The sequence below is a fragment of the Petaurus breviceps genome, unplaced genomic scaffold (assembly GCF_028583685.1).
Source record: "Petaurus breviceps papuanus isolate PSGF00001 unplaced genomic scaffold, PetGlider_PUasm1.0 174, whole genome shotgun sequence".
NCBI classification, from domain to species: domain Eukaryota; kingdom Metazoa; phylum Chordata; class Mammalia; order Diprotodontia; family Petauridae; genus Petaurus; species Petaurus breviceps.
This window is the reverse complement of record NW_027185761.1, coordinates 33,794,883-33,810,258: the sequence shown is the minus strand read 5'-3', so window position 1 is coordinate 33,810,258 and position 15,376 is coordinate 33,794,883. Positions and strand designations below refer to the sequence as shown.

General features: G+C 38.2%; 1 protein-coding gene across 3 annotated transcripts in view; it reads left to right on the top strand.

Annotated features, from left to right (window-relative positions):
* The first annotated feature begins 1,834 nt into the window (after positions 1-1,834).
* Positions 1,835-15,376, top strand: part of CNTN4 (contactin 4) — a 598,977-nt gene continuing 585,435 nt past the window's right edge. For 2 of the 3 annotated variants that reach the window (XM_069084073.1, XM_069084070.1), the window contains exon 1: positions 2,060-2,413. The gene's annotated coding sequence lies outside the window, so the exon portion shown is untranslated. The other variant, XM_069084072.1, reaches the window with a different exon arrangement.

Here is a 15,376-nt window from a genome sequence, read left to right as displayed (position 1 = left end):
GAGAGAGAGAGAGAGAGAGAGAGAGAGAGAGAGAGAGAGGAAGGTGTCTATTAGATTAATCACCATAAAACCCAGGCAGTGGCTACTAGAGACCTTTCTAATCCCATAGAGTGAAAAGAGCTGCTTCCAGTATTCCATTTCCTTTTACCTACCAGGTCTCACCTAATTTCAGTGACACGTTTATCTCTTCTACATTCTAGGGTTAGATCAGTGAATATAAATAAAAATTATGGTCAATATAGATTGAAAACTTAGGCAATATAAGCCATAATGAGCTAGAACATGCCTTAAATAATACCTTAGGTGGTGATTATGGAAGCATTATTATCATAGAGCATATTTTTAGCACAAGCTCTAAATGAGTCACACCTTAGTGAGAAGTTTCCTTTTTTCTGAAATGAGTTATTATTTCACTTTAATTCCAACTTGATCTAGCCTAATTAGATGAAGAAATAATTCATCACTTACCAATTGGACCTATGATCTCAAAAATAAGTGCATCTTTCAATGCTGTGGATCATAACCCATTCATACCCTCTCACTTTGAAGCATTTGGCAATGTCCTTATATATAGGTCTGGGTGGTGGTGGCTGGAGCTAGGGGGGGGAGTGGAATCTAGCTGACATACTATGGACTTTCCTCTAGACCTCTTGGTAGACAAGTATAGGGGGCAGCAGATACTATACTAGACCCAGGAAAGAAATATCTGGGTTCAAATCTTGTCTCAGTTAATAATTGTGTGACCTTAATGAGTAATTTAATCCCTCTCAGCCTCAATTTCCTTATCTGTAAAGTGGGTGGATTAGATTCAATGGTATCTAAGGTCTCTCCAATTCTAATTCTTTTTTCCTGTTGTCTATATTGCCTGTCTGCCAAAGGCTACTTTTTTTTTATTTTTTTTTCCTAATCCTTTCTTGCTGGATGAATTGAAGGAAGCCCACAGAAGGGAAGGAAAACTTACAATCCATTCACAGTTAAATTACTAGCAAGTGGCACCTTACAGCCTGTGGCAAGGCCTTCCTTGAAAACACCCAGATGCACTTTTGCCTTCCACCACCCCACTCCCAAGGACCTGAAGCTTTGACAAAATGCATTTGTCCCATTAAGGTTTTATTTAGTGGAAGAGAACTCTCCATAGATTCAATTTATAAAGACCATACATGCCCTACAAAGCATGAAGGCAGAGGGGAGACTGTACTATGTATACATTTTTAGAAGAATTAAATAAAGCTGCCAGAAAGCCCTGATACAGTCTTTTTCAATTATGTTACTATAATATACGTATATATCCCTATATACATACATGTACATATATGGATATACATACATATAACAATATGTATACATGTAAAGCAACCAGTTTAATTCTATCCAATGAATGAGGACACATGTAACTGACTGCTGTATGTACCTGTGGGGGCCAGGAATAAGAATTTAAATCTTTCCACCTGCTTAAAAATGTACCGACAACAACTCTTTCTATGTGTCTGTCTATCTATTTCTTTATCTATCGATGTGTCTGTTTTTCTGTCTACCAAAATGATCCATGGATCCACCATTCCATCTATTTGTTGAGAAAGTTATCCCCCCATGTTTCTACATAAATATTTGTTACGGTAGATTATAACACGCATGTTTCGTCTGTGTTTGTATTTTTAAAGGTGCACCACAGACGATGAGGGAAAACAACTGGATTTCCTAATCAGAATCGATATGAGGATATCCAGTTAGAGCTGTGTGTGACTCCCCCAGTGTGCGTCTTTGATTCATGCGCTAATTATGTAGGGCCTTTGGGGAATACAGCCGCGAAGCAGTGTACTCTCTGATTAATGTTGGTAAAGAGCCACGCAGTGCGCAGTGCCTAGCAGTCAGGCATCTCTAGTCCCAGCTGAGAATATGGTTCCATTATCTCCCAGCTGCATAGGCAATCCATAAGGGCCCGTTCTGCCTGGTTGATCAGTGTAGTGAAGCAGTGACTTGCTGAGAGCCGGAATCTCTGTTTGATTTGCTGTAACATGTAAAGAGAAAGTGGGACATTTTACTTTACAGTTCTGTAAGTGCCCGTGTTGTGTGTGCTCTCCTCCCCCCCACCCTTCCTGACATAGCTGCATGTGAATGTGACTTTGTAAGCGGCAAGTGGTTGACTGTTCCACCGTTCTTTGTTGAATCGAGCTGAGCTGAGCTGAGCTGAGCCGGTGAGACACCCCAGAGTGATCTGTTTGGGGCTTGCAGTTTTCGGTCGGATCTTTTATACAGTTGATTCATAAACGGAAGTCGGCTGTCTCCAAATGTTGGTAATAGAAGTGAAAGGCTTTTGTTGGAACAACCCTTTTACGAAGCTTATGCTGTACAAGATATTTAGAATGTGTGCTTAATTCTCCAGTGATATCTCTCGTTGTAGCAAATGACAAATGTAAGTATAAGGAAGTCTCATTGCACAAAAGTGCCGCATCTTGAACCTATGTTGGACTTTGGTAGAAGCCAAGTAGTAATTCGGGACTTTATTTATGGAGCCTGTTTTTTTTTTTTTTTAATTGACTTTTCAGAAAAGATATATAGACACTAAAGCATGAATGGAAAAATCTCACGTTTTCTGTTGCATGGTATTCTGAAACTTTTTGATGTTTTGAAATACGAGTATGTGTCTGAGTTGTGTATGTGTCATGTCTAAAACTGTATGGTTTATATTACAAACTTTTGTGTATAATTTTAGGATGCCACTGCAGTAAAAAGTAGTGTTGTAAGTGTTTTTATAGTCTGTGGTTGCCCTTTCTCTTTGAAAAAGTCACTTCCCCTCCCCAAAAAAAGTAATACAACTAAGTTTAAAAAAAAACCTTTGACTCTGGGTTTATTATTTCTCAAGTTCAGAATGCAATATATCGTATTAATTTGCGGTATTCATGCAAGCTGCATTGATCATAAAGAATGCTATTTGAATTTATTACAGTTAATAATGCTTGGGTGATGACTTTTGAATGATCTATGTTAGAATGAAATTAAAGATTAGTATCAGAGCAGACAGAGATATGTGGGTTATTATTTTTCCCCCTCTGGGTTTCCCTGACCTAAATTTAAACTAAATTTCTTTTACCCCGTTGTGTTCCGAGTAGACCTAAGGAGGGAGTATAGCATTGGATTTTGAATCGAGCAGGCTCGCACTGCTGGAGCCAATGGTCAAAGCTGACGTGGACCGAAGTTACCTTGAAATCCTTGCTGTTTGAAAGCTAGCATGTCTGGGAACATATTGAGCTAGGTGCTGTGGTGGAGAATGATACAAGACCTTCCTGAGTGCAAATACAATTCTCCTGAATAGGCAGTAAGTCTCAAAGCCGAGAAAACCACTGGCTTGTGAAGTATGAAACTGTCTCACTGGTGAGGACAAAGTATGTTCTCATTAGATTTGGTTGAGGGAAACAAGGTTCGGAAAAGACGAGTTACAGTAGATGGTTGCCTACAGGAGTCCGGATATTTGCAGAGATTGAGGTTTGGAGGGAAAAAGAAAGAAAACATCACCCACAACAAAACAAACAGAGAAAGTCTGACAGCTGGCAGGTCCCAGTGAAAAGGATGGCTGGGGTGTCTCTGTGTAGCAGCCTGGCCCTGGGCCATGCTTGTGAAGTAGTCTGTTCCTATGGAGAAAGTAAGTTCAATTTAAGCATCTGGAATTGCTATTAGAAGAGTTTTGTTTTGTTTTGGATTTTAATCTGCTTCTGCTCCTTCCATGTATTTCTCTCAGATGAAAGGGATGAGTTTTTTTTTTTTTCATTCTAAAACAAAGGTAGCTTTAGGAGGTAGAATGGATGCAGATAAGGTTCCTGGATTTTCAAAAGTAATTAACAAGGGATTTTGTTTGTTTGTTTTTGTTGTTGTCACTCTAGGTTTTTAGAGGAGGAAAGTAGATACCAAATGGGATGTAATGTAATTCTAATATCGTCATGGAAATTAGCACGCTGAAGTAAATTTCAAAAAGATTTACTGAGTTTCATATGTTCAACCAAGTTCAAATATATACTTTCCTTGTTTTAAAAAATATGTCATTTTGAGTGATTAGAAATAGATTATCCTAATCTCTTTTATATAAAGCACTTTATCTCAGACCCTTTGGAGGGAGAGAGTAGGATAGAGAAGACAGGACAGGAGGTGGGAGTGGGAATTTTGACATGCTCTGTAATTGTTTAAAAGATTTTAGTTTGATTTTCATCATCTGTCTGCCTCCAGATAGGGCATTTCAGAAAACAACATAGGATTTGGCACAACAAAGCTTGCTGAAAATACTCAGGGAGTTTTATGGCTTTGTCCTTAACGTTTTTAAGATGCTTGAGCTATTTCCAAAGATGAGAAAAATCTACTTCCCAGTTATGTGCACTATGTTGTACCACTGAGTGTTAGCTACTGGTTGAAAAGTTATGCTATAGTTAGTTGATAAGGCCAGCATTGAGCATAAGGAAGTATGGATTTGCCATATGTTGCAATAATGGACTTCTAAAGAAGTGAAATTATATGTAAAAGACTGGGTGATATAGTGAGGGAGGGTGGAATATTCTAGCACATACTAACTACCTGCTGGTCTTTGGATGAGTCACTTCATAACTCTGGACGCCAGTGTCCTTATCTGTAAAATAAGGGGATTGGACCACGTGAGTTCTAAGGTTTCTTCTACCTCTAAATCTATGATCCTATGGGTGATAGTTATGAAACTAGGCTTTCGAATAAATTTAAAACACTATAAAATTAATGAAGTTGTTGATGGAATCTTTCATTTTAATAGTATAGAAAAATATAAGTTGTTTGTGTGTATATGTACATAACAGCTATTCAAACTGCTTACCTCCTAGGCTTCTTTGTTTGGAAAAACATCCAGCTGGTAGTGTTAGCATGAAATTAGGACTGCCCCCCTCCCATGGCCATAATGACTTATTAGAAAGAACCAGGGACACAGTTTGTTCCCCTTGTGCTGGTGATTGCTCACTACACAATTCTTTTATATCTGTAGTGCTGCTGTCCCATGTAGGGAAAGGGGAATCCACAGCAAGAAACCCTTTCTAATCTTTCAAAGCTCTACCAGACTGGCATATGGGGAGTGAAAGAGATGAAGGGTACAGTGCAAGCCATCTGCACCATAACAAGATAAATGCAAATGTTGATGCAAAAACATAAAAATTCTGCACTAGCATCTTAATATTCATGAGTAATTCTGAGTGTTTATTTAGACAACATTTCATCATTCCTGCAGTTTCCTTTGTGGATTAAGCTGGGTTAGTAGCTAATCTCCAGACATCTACAAAACTAGATACTTGAAGTTAGGTGAGTCATTTACCTTCTGGGAGGACCACTTCCCTCCTCTGTAAGATGAAGGGTCTCAAACAGATCTTAACATGCATTTTCAGTCTAAAAACTTAGAATTGTTTGACTCCTTCATCTAACTGTTCCATTTTACTCCAAATCCTTTCCTCATATGGCCCAAACTGCAAAACTACAGGTGGTATTGCCTGATAATCACTTTTTAAAAGTCAGTATTGAAAACCTTCCTTAAAATGCAGACGGAAATACAGTCAGAGACACAGAGGCAGAAGGAGGAAGGGAGGAGAGAGGGATAGTGAGACACAGTCACAGAGAGAGATGGAGAGAGGGAGGGAGGGAGAGAGGGGGGGGGGGGGGGGGGGGATGGGGGGGCGGGGGGGGGGGAGGAAGGGAGGGAAGGAGGGAGGGAGAGAGAGAGAGAGAGAAATTTGGCTAGGGGAACTCCTATTTTCACTTATATAGGGAACACCTGAGATAGAAACTTCCTTCATTGAGGCTTGCCACAATTTGTCTATAATTTATAGTGTTTTAAGGTTGAAAGGACAAGAAGGAACTTGCCCAAAGTTACAAAATTAGTGTCTGTTACAGGAAAGACCTGAACCCAGGGCTTTCTGATGGGGGAAGACTGGTTCTCTATCCCCTAAGGATTGCATACACATACACATTCATCCACCAGTGTCCTAAATACAAATGTAATGGGCTTTGAATAATTTACTGTTTTACATATACCATTTTAGATCAAATTTTACATGTTGCTGTTTCTTTCCACTACCAGTTTGTCCAAAGTAATTTTATTACATTATATAAAAATTCTATGCACTGAATTTATGAAACATTAGTGCCCATGCATTCATATTGCCGACCTTAGTGAGGACATGCAAGCTTATGCCTTTGAGATAAACAAGGAAAGAAAAGTTATTATGCACCTGGTAACTGAAATTGATTACACCCCCTTTTAATTTCATCTCTCACACATGTAAAATAAAAGATTGTCAACAACAACAAAAATCCCAAATCCAATTGAATTTGATAGAACCATAGAATTTATTGAAAGAAGTTTCTCTAATCCTCACTCATTTCTAGTATCTGATCCTGGAACAACTTTATAAAGAACAAAGAGAAAAAGAAAACATTATAACTAGGTTGCTTTTACTTCCAATTGTTTTTACTTCCTCTGAAAAATCCGTCATCTTGTTGAACAATGAGAGCAAGTTTATAGATTTATTATAGGAATTCCTTTTATAATGACAGAATTCCAGATAATTGTTCTCATGATCCAATGAGAAATGAAACACTTTTAGAACTCAATTTAATTAAGGTTTTTGTTTTGTTTTGTTTTTGGAGGGGGGGAAATTACATTAATTATTAAAGCTAAATCATGACAAATGACTTCAGAGAACATCACTGAGTCTCTTTCCCCCAGCAAGAAAATGAAAGGGAGGGGAAATCTTAAAGCTTTGAAGCCAAACACAAAATAATGATGGCTAGCCCACCGGCTTAATAGCGTGCCAGGAAAAACTTGGCAATCCTTACCTAACTTTTGTCTTTGTGTGTGTTCTCCTCCATGCCTGGCATGCCCTCATCTCCACCACCAGGTAGAATTTTGAGTTTCCTTCAAGTTTCAGTTCAGATGAAACCCCTAAGGGAAGACTTCCCTGATAGCCCAGTTTTTAGTGCCTCCTCCCTGCTCATATCAGCCAGTATTTATTTATCTCTACACATCTTTTATTCTTGGGTGAAGTGCAAGCTCCTTGAGGGTAGTCTGTGTTTGATTTTGTCTCATTCTGAACAATTACCACATAACTTTACTAAAGCATTAATACTCACTTTTAAATAAATAAATAAATACATGTGTGGTTTGCACGAGGATCTGAACTTCCATCTGAATATTCTCAGCCCTCCTTCATTTTTTTCTCTAGTCAATGAAATAAAGCTATGGGCATTGAATGACCACAACAGAATAAAAATCATTGCAATATAACAGGTTGCTTAACTACCTTAGGACTTATAGTTTAAAATGCCTATTAAGTAAAACCCAGACTGTATAGTAAGTGACCATTTGGTGACACTGATTAGCTCAGAATGTCCCCATCTTCTTGTCACATAGCAGGGTCATGACCATGACAGATTTTAAAAGTAAATTTGGAATGTTCATTTTATTCACACTATCGATTCGTGGCTGAAACTGGCTCATGGAATTCTATGCCAGAATTCAAATGTTAGCTATTTCTGACTGAACTTGCAGGCTGTAAAAGAATGAACTTGGAAAAATTATAGAATCCACACAAGATATAAAATTAATTTTCCAAGTCTCATAAAACTAGGTGTTTCAGTTTTTGGGCAGTGAGCCCAAATGCAACTAAAGGCCATAATGGAAAACGATCTCTCGGCTTTGCCATTGAATGTCTTTCCTTTCTGCCTACACTTGACTGAAATGAATTTGTATTTATGGATTTGCTTCTTATTCAAAAACATAATGTTGACAGATAGATTCAATAAGTGTTTTCCAGCCTCCCCCCCTCCCCATGCAATGTTTCCTGCGAAGTTACACAAGTTATCTACAGGGACGTTACTTTGGGGTTTCAGTCTATGCATCTGACGATGCTAGATGTTCAATTCAATATTGCCTAGTTAATAGTTTCAGTGATGTGTCCGACAGTTTTATCATCTACTAAAAGGTATAACTGTAAATCAGAGATAAGTCGCAGCTATGCTTTTTTTTTTCCTTCCTGAGCCTGGATGTTCTGCATCCATTGTGTCCTAATTAAAAAAGCCTCTCCTCCAAGGAAGATGCGCTAGTTGTGTTCATGAGTGTGAAATGCCTCCAAGAGGAGCAGCCTGTTGTTTCAACAGGGAAGTGTGATGATTTAACATTAAAAGGAGACCATCAGACAGACTGCAAAGAAATAAAGTATGTCTTATGGCAAGGTATAAAAAGGCAGGGTTGTAGATTCCCGAGCAGATGACAGAATTTACAGAAGCTGACTGTCCCGGGCAGTTGGCTAAGGGGACTAAAGGAGACAGATTTAAGACTTGCCAGAAGGAAACCCTATATCAGTGAGTAGGAATTTGAGTGGCCTGCACAGAAAATGTAAATAAGGAAGTAGAAATGCTGGAGTACACCTCAGTTCAAAGTGCAGCTTTATGTTGCCAGGGGGAGATGTTAATGGTGAGAGTACAAGTGTGGAAAAGAAGCCATCCAGTGTTAGGCCCCTCACACTGGACTAACTCAGCAACAGCTGGCAAGGGTACCCAGTAAGTGACTTTAGAAATAAGTCAGAAATTGAAGTAGGTTAGGCTATAAAGGGAGGTAAAGAGAAATGATAGGGCATAGCTCCTCCAGAGACTGGCATGTGGCTATAAAATTACTCTGTCAGCTTTTTTTAAAGGGATAATCCCCTCAAGAAATGGGTACAGTAGACATAGATCCAAAATAGTCCACCATAGTGAAGATCACTGGAAGGCATCGGAGATGTTTCTGGCATAAATCTGTTGGCATGGCGGGTGTCATTCGCTGAGTGCGGATGGGTATATTTCTCGAAGCACACACCTCTGCTGTTATTTAAAACTCTGCTTCCCTCCCCCCACACCCCCCAAGAGTCTGTGAGTGGGGGTCTGCATTTAGCTATGTAGACATCCACATTAACTGCAGACAACTCCAGATAATTGATCTATGAAGTGAAGCCAAAGGAACAGACCCTGAACGGGATGTTTCTATAAGACTAGCAGCCTGGCCTGGAAATGGACTTGCTGTTTAAATTAAGTTACTATAGGAGAATTGTATGCATGGGAATGCAAAAACAAACAAAACAACTACAATCTTTCCCTTAGTGTTTTGATTGTCCTTTCCACACCTGGAGAATGGAAGGACCAGCAAAGCTCTGCAGTACTCGACCTCTCACAAATGTCTTTTTCCCTTCTGGGTATGTGGTTATTAATGAGTTAGTTACTAATTAGGCACAGTCATTGGGAAGGTAGTTTCTCTCAGGTCTATATAGGATACAGCTCATTTTCTGTGATCTTCCGACTTTAAGTATGTCTCAGAGCAGAGAATTTGGGAAAGAGCCCAAGGCCTTTCTCAAGAGGAAATATATCCTGTGTACCCTTGGATTGCTCAGGGTGGGTGTGCTTAGTGCAAGTCTGGTCATTGAAGAGGTGTGACTTCAGCTTCTGCATCTGCACAATCACATGCTATGGAGAAAATAAAGCCTCAACTCCCTGGAGCCCCCACCTTTCCAGGTCCCCCACATTACTGCTGAATGATCCCAAGGCATTCTCCTGATTGTTCTTGGTAAGCACTTCTGAGGATTGGGTTTCTCGTTGCCAATTCATATTTAGGTTGTAAGCTATATTTCTAGTTGAAGTTTTATACTGTAGCAACTATACAGTATTTTTTCTATTGTGAAATATTTAGGGAAAAACAAATCTTAGTTTAAAACTTAGACACACAGAAACAGAGAGAGATAGAGACAGAAAGAGAAAGAATCTTAGGGGAAAAGAATTTCATCAACTGAACAAAGGCCATCATTTGGGTCATAGAAAGAGAAAGGTTTGTTCTTTAATGTTCTCCCTGTGTTAACAGTGAATAGAACAGGTGTGAACAAGGCTTTGTTGCTGTTCCCAGACAGTTTTCATCCCCTACGATTAATGTGGAAAAGCCATGTAAACTGATACTCAGACCTTGATTGTAGAAAACTGCTTTAGTATTTGTGACTGTGTTGCTTTTATATAGTCTCTGAGATGAATCTGAGAGCTCACAGGCTTTAAAGTCCCTAGAGAACTCTATAATCTTTCTATATAATCTTAAAAAATGGAAGAAGAGTTGGGGGCAGCTAGGTGGCACACTGAGTAAAGCACCGGCCCCTGGAATCAGGAAGACCCAAGGTTCTGGCCTCAGACACTTAACACCCACACAAAATAACTAGCCGTGTAACCTTGGGCAAGTTACTTAACCCCAATTGCCCTCCAAAAGGCAAAAAAAAAAAAAAGTGGGAGAACATTAATGCAAACTCAATGAATCATTATCCAACTTTCAAGAAAGATTGAAAGGGCTGTATGTACACCCATTTTTCCCACCCCTCAAATGAGAAATAAGGAGAGAGAACAGAGACTTTTCAGAAAGGTAGAGGAAATTAAACCCCTTCTTATCTGTCTCCATCACTTTATACATTAGGGAACTGAAGTTCAGAGACTCACCCAAGGTCACAGAGCCAAGGCTTAAATCTGAATTTTAGTCCAGTATTCTTTCTATGGAAACTTAGACCTTATATGATTATTTATTTTCATGCATGTGTTTTATATCCTTAAGGAGACTATATGGTACTTGAAGAGAGGGAACATTCTTTTATACAGCCTTATTAAACACAACTGAAAGAAAAACCACGGTGTTGATGACACATGCAATCATGCAACAAGTATGATTTTGTTATCCCATCCCATCCTCCAAGAGACAAAGTACATTAAGTTCCTATGTGTATTATTTCTTGTTTTAGAATAAAAACTAAGGAGAAGATGAAAGAAAGTTTCTTAGGAAGCCTGGGAAGGTCATGTTAGTACACCTTCAAAGATGATGCTAGGTAGGCATAGGGTTTATGTTCAAAAGAAGATAGAATCAAATTAGTGAAGTGAAATTAAAAAAAAACACTATTGCACAAATGAGGCAATTAATAAATTGCTGTTGCATGAATTACTGTTTGATTTACTGAAGTGGTAAACTATAATGGGAGACCGTCATCATTGATTTGCTAGCATTTTGGTTGCAAATGGTCCTTAGTCAAATGTAATTTTTACTAGGCTCTTATAAGAAGTCAAAAGAATGCTAGGATCTCAAGTGTCTTTAATGTAACCAAATATGGAGTCCAATATGAAGGCCATAATAGAATAGATTTGCTCAGTCATGTTTTTATCATATCTGGAGTCTTTTTCACATTTTTTATCATCATTTTTTTTTTGCAAGGATATTGACTAAATCACACTCATTCAGTGAATAATGTCTAGGATTGTGAAAGGACTAGATACTTTGTTATGTAAGGATCAGTTGGATAAATTACAAATTAGCTTCAAGAAGAGGAGCCTGGGGTTAGCTATGGGATAATAACTATCTTCAAGCACTAGAAAGAGGAATTTTACTAGTTCTCTCCTGTCCTAAGGGCAGTAATAGAAGCAGAGTGGAAGTGAAATTCAAGCAGATTTTAACTGGGTGCAAGGAAAATGTACTGACAATTAGAGGTATCCCAAAGTATGGCTGCCTGTGAAGATAGTGGTTCCCCTCCCCCTCATTAGAGATTTTTCAGGCATGGCTTAGTTGCCCGCTTATTGGACATTTTGTAGAAGGGATTATTGTTCAAGAATAATAAAAAGGTCTTAAGATCCCTTCCAAAAGCAAGATTCTAAAAATCTATTATTTTCTTTGAAATCAAGGAATTATGAAGGCACATATAGGACACAGAGTAGGTTAAAAAAAATGTTTACTTTGTAAGAAAAACAATTGCCTAGATTTACACTGGCAGCCACCTGAATTGCATTATCTGGTTGAACAGATACATTGACTCATAAATGTTTAGCACAGAGGGCCAAGCCCTGCTGACCTAAGAAACCATTTATTCTATCCCTAGAAAGCAGTTGAATTCATTTCATCTCTTTATTCCTGAAGAGACAATCATATCTTTATCTTCTCTACTCCCATGATCATTTTTATTTTTAAATTCAAGGATGGCTCTTCCTAGCTACTTTCATCCGTACAATTAATGAACTCAACAATATTGAGTTCCATTTTGAGCTAAATAGACCTGGTCTCTGCTTAGTTTCTTTTGAAGCTTGCTTTTAGTACAGTTCTATTAATGTGTGGGAAAACACAACACTTTGCAGAAGACAGTATCCTCTAAATGAAAAGCACTATTACCATTAAAAATCATAATTTAAGAGTAAATATTATAAAAATTCAATGCTTAGGGGAGAGATAGGAAACGTGTGGCCTCAAGGCCACATAAAACCATCTAGGTCCTCAAGTCTGGCCCAGAACCTAGAGGGCCACATGTGACCTTGAGCCTGCAGGTTACCTATCCCTGGCTTGGGGGGGGGGGGTGTTCTCAAATAGATATTTGTATTTCAACGTATAAAAGCAAGATTGAGAATGAAGCATATACTGTGCCTTGTAAACTTTCTCCCATATTCAATTGAATTTTTTGCTCAACTGTCTTGAGTTTAGTACCACAGGGGCTTACAGACATTTTAGGAGGACCCAGTGAGAAAGATAAAGACAAAGTAAATAATGGTGTTTAAAAAAAAATTTTTTTAATTCCCTGACATCTAAGGGTTGAGCACTTATGATGCACAAGTTCATTGTAGTTTTAACCAGAAGTACAAAAGCAATATTATCACTACACAGGGTTTTCTCTGAACTTTGAAAAATAGTTGTGACTATATTAAATAGGAAGTGACTCCATTAAGATAATATATGATTAGATGGATAATGTTTCCTGGGAAGTCTTTACACTCCACTTAACTCCATCAAACAAAGTAGTATTAATTGAATAGAGCGTTTCCAGATCCATTCTACTACTGTTGTATGAGGAGGGAATTTGACAGAGTAAATCAATGGATTAATCAATCTGTAAGCATTAATTAAGTCTCTCCCATGTACCAGTTACTATATTAAGCAGTTGGAAGACAGAGACAAAAATGAAACAGTGCCTGTACTCAAGGAGCTTGTAATCAATTAGGAGAAGTAGCACTGGATAGATATAATGATAGATAGAAACAGAGATGTAAGTGTATATACATACATATATGTATGAGTATGTATATATGGATAGATATGTGTATATATGTATGTATGTGTGTATGTATAGATATATGTACACACATAGATAGATTTGAGTGTGTGTGTATGTGTAAAATTTATTTTCTGGGTGGAAAGAGATGAACTACAGCTTAGAGGAGGAGAATCAGGAAGAGCTTCTTGTAAGAGATGGTTTTGAAGGAAGCTAGTCATTCTAAGAAGTGGAAGTGAAGGAGTGCTTTCCAGGCATGGAGAACAGGCCAACTTTGAAGGTGCTTAGACAAAGCATGGAAACGAAAGATGAGCGATCTTATGTAAGACAGACATCATACATAAGTGACCCTGATCAAATCATTTAGCTGTCTTTAAGTTTGCTCATCACAACATAAGAACATAACAGCAGTACCTCCGAAAGGTTGTTAGAAGCATCAATTTATATGACTATGTAAGAGCCTTGCTAACTTTTATGGCCCATATAAATGTCACTAACGTCAATGAGGATTGTCTTCTTCACCTCTATATCAATTTGGAGATATTAGCAATCAGAGAAGGGGCAGGGCATTAGCTGACCAGCTATATCACTTGTATAGTTATGACTACTTCTTATATTGGTTATACCATGTCAATCCTGCCCCCCCCACCACACACACACACACACACACACACACACACACACACACACACACACACACACACCTCCATCATTGCTTCCTATTCTGTTCTATCTTTCTCTGGTGTCTGAATCCTATGGAATTTGTCAGAAGTTTCTTAAAATCTTGTGAAATATAGGGTTGTATACTCCTGCAGTGCCTCTGATGATCTTACAATGCATTTCAAACCATGTTTCCCCCAAAACCTTATGAAAATTGTATTCCTGGAGACAAAGAGAATAAAAATTTCGTTTTTATCACATAGATGACTGTTTCGTGAAACAATTCATGTTAGTAGAGTATGTGTGTTAATAACTGTTATTCATGGAAAAGATTTTCAAAATGTATTCCACATGTTTGCTCACTTTATCTTCATAACAATCCTGTGAGGTGAATATAGGTAATTGTTGTCACAGTTCTTTTTTGTTGTTGTTTTTTGATAGAGAAAGTAAGGTTCAGAGGGTAATAATACACATAATCAGGGTTTTGCGACTAGTTAAGGTATAAGGTAGGATTAAACCTTAGTATGCCAGATTTGGATTCCACTACTCCATCCCCATTCCCAGCCTGGCTTTGTTTGTTTATTTTAACCTCTTGATTTATTGATGTACCATGAATGGAGAATTTCTAAAATATGCCATTCTCTAATTTCCAGCCTGATGTTTATTTCCCTTCAGTAACATTGCATATTATGTTGTTGCTGCTGCTGGTGACAACTCTAGGGACAGAGACTTTGGGTAAGGAAAAAAATACCCTTATCTCTGCTTGCAACATGATGACAGCTGTCATGGGAATGGGAAGAGATAAAGCGATTTTTCAGAGTCCGTCGAATGAAGGTGTATTCATTGCTCTCGCTTAATGAAAGTTGCTTCGTTGTGACATGTGTCAGAGTCTTTGGTGATGCAAGTGGGGAAGAATCTTTTCTGAAAGATTTACGCCTCACGTCTGAATTTAAGCTGAAGGGACATGACCTTGGCATTGAATTCAACCAAAAGTCACCTCTGTAATAAAAGTGAGAGCCAGTGTGAAAAGGTGTTGATGTCTGGAAGGGGCCAAAAACTGAACTGCAGAATGGGGATTATTTCTCCAAGGTAGAATGACCAATAGGAAGGTGGATATTTCTTGGGGAAGAAAAGACAGAAGCACTTAAAAGTTGAACCCATAAACTTCATGTGAAAAGTGGAAACTGTCATCCCTTCTCTGGGTAACTTGTCTCCCCTTCTCAATGAATGTGACATTCCTCCCATACCCAGTAGAATACCAGTTCCTTGAGTTCAGGAGCATTTCCCTTTTCTCACTGTATCCTCAGTGGCTAGGACAGTGCCAGCAACATAACAGGTATTTGATAGATGCTTCCTTATGAGATGTTCAACATTTGGGTTTTTAAAAACCCAAACAACTGACCACAAGTCTTCAATAGTTACCTAGACCTTATATATTTTGTAGACACAACAAAGATTCCTTCTTGATGTTATCTGAAGTGGTTTTTTAATGTATCTTGTGAATAACTAAGAAAGGAGACAGTTAACTGAGCTATTTAACAAAAAAGAAAACTTTCTGCATGAAAAGCACATTCAGTGGTATTCTAAAGGTTCACTAACTCTAACAGATAATTTCATTACTAAAAAGAATGCGTTTCCTTATG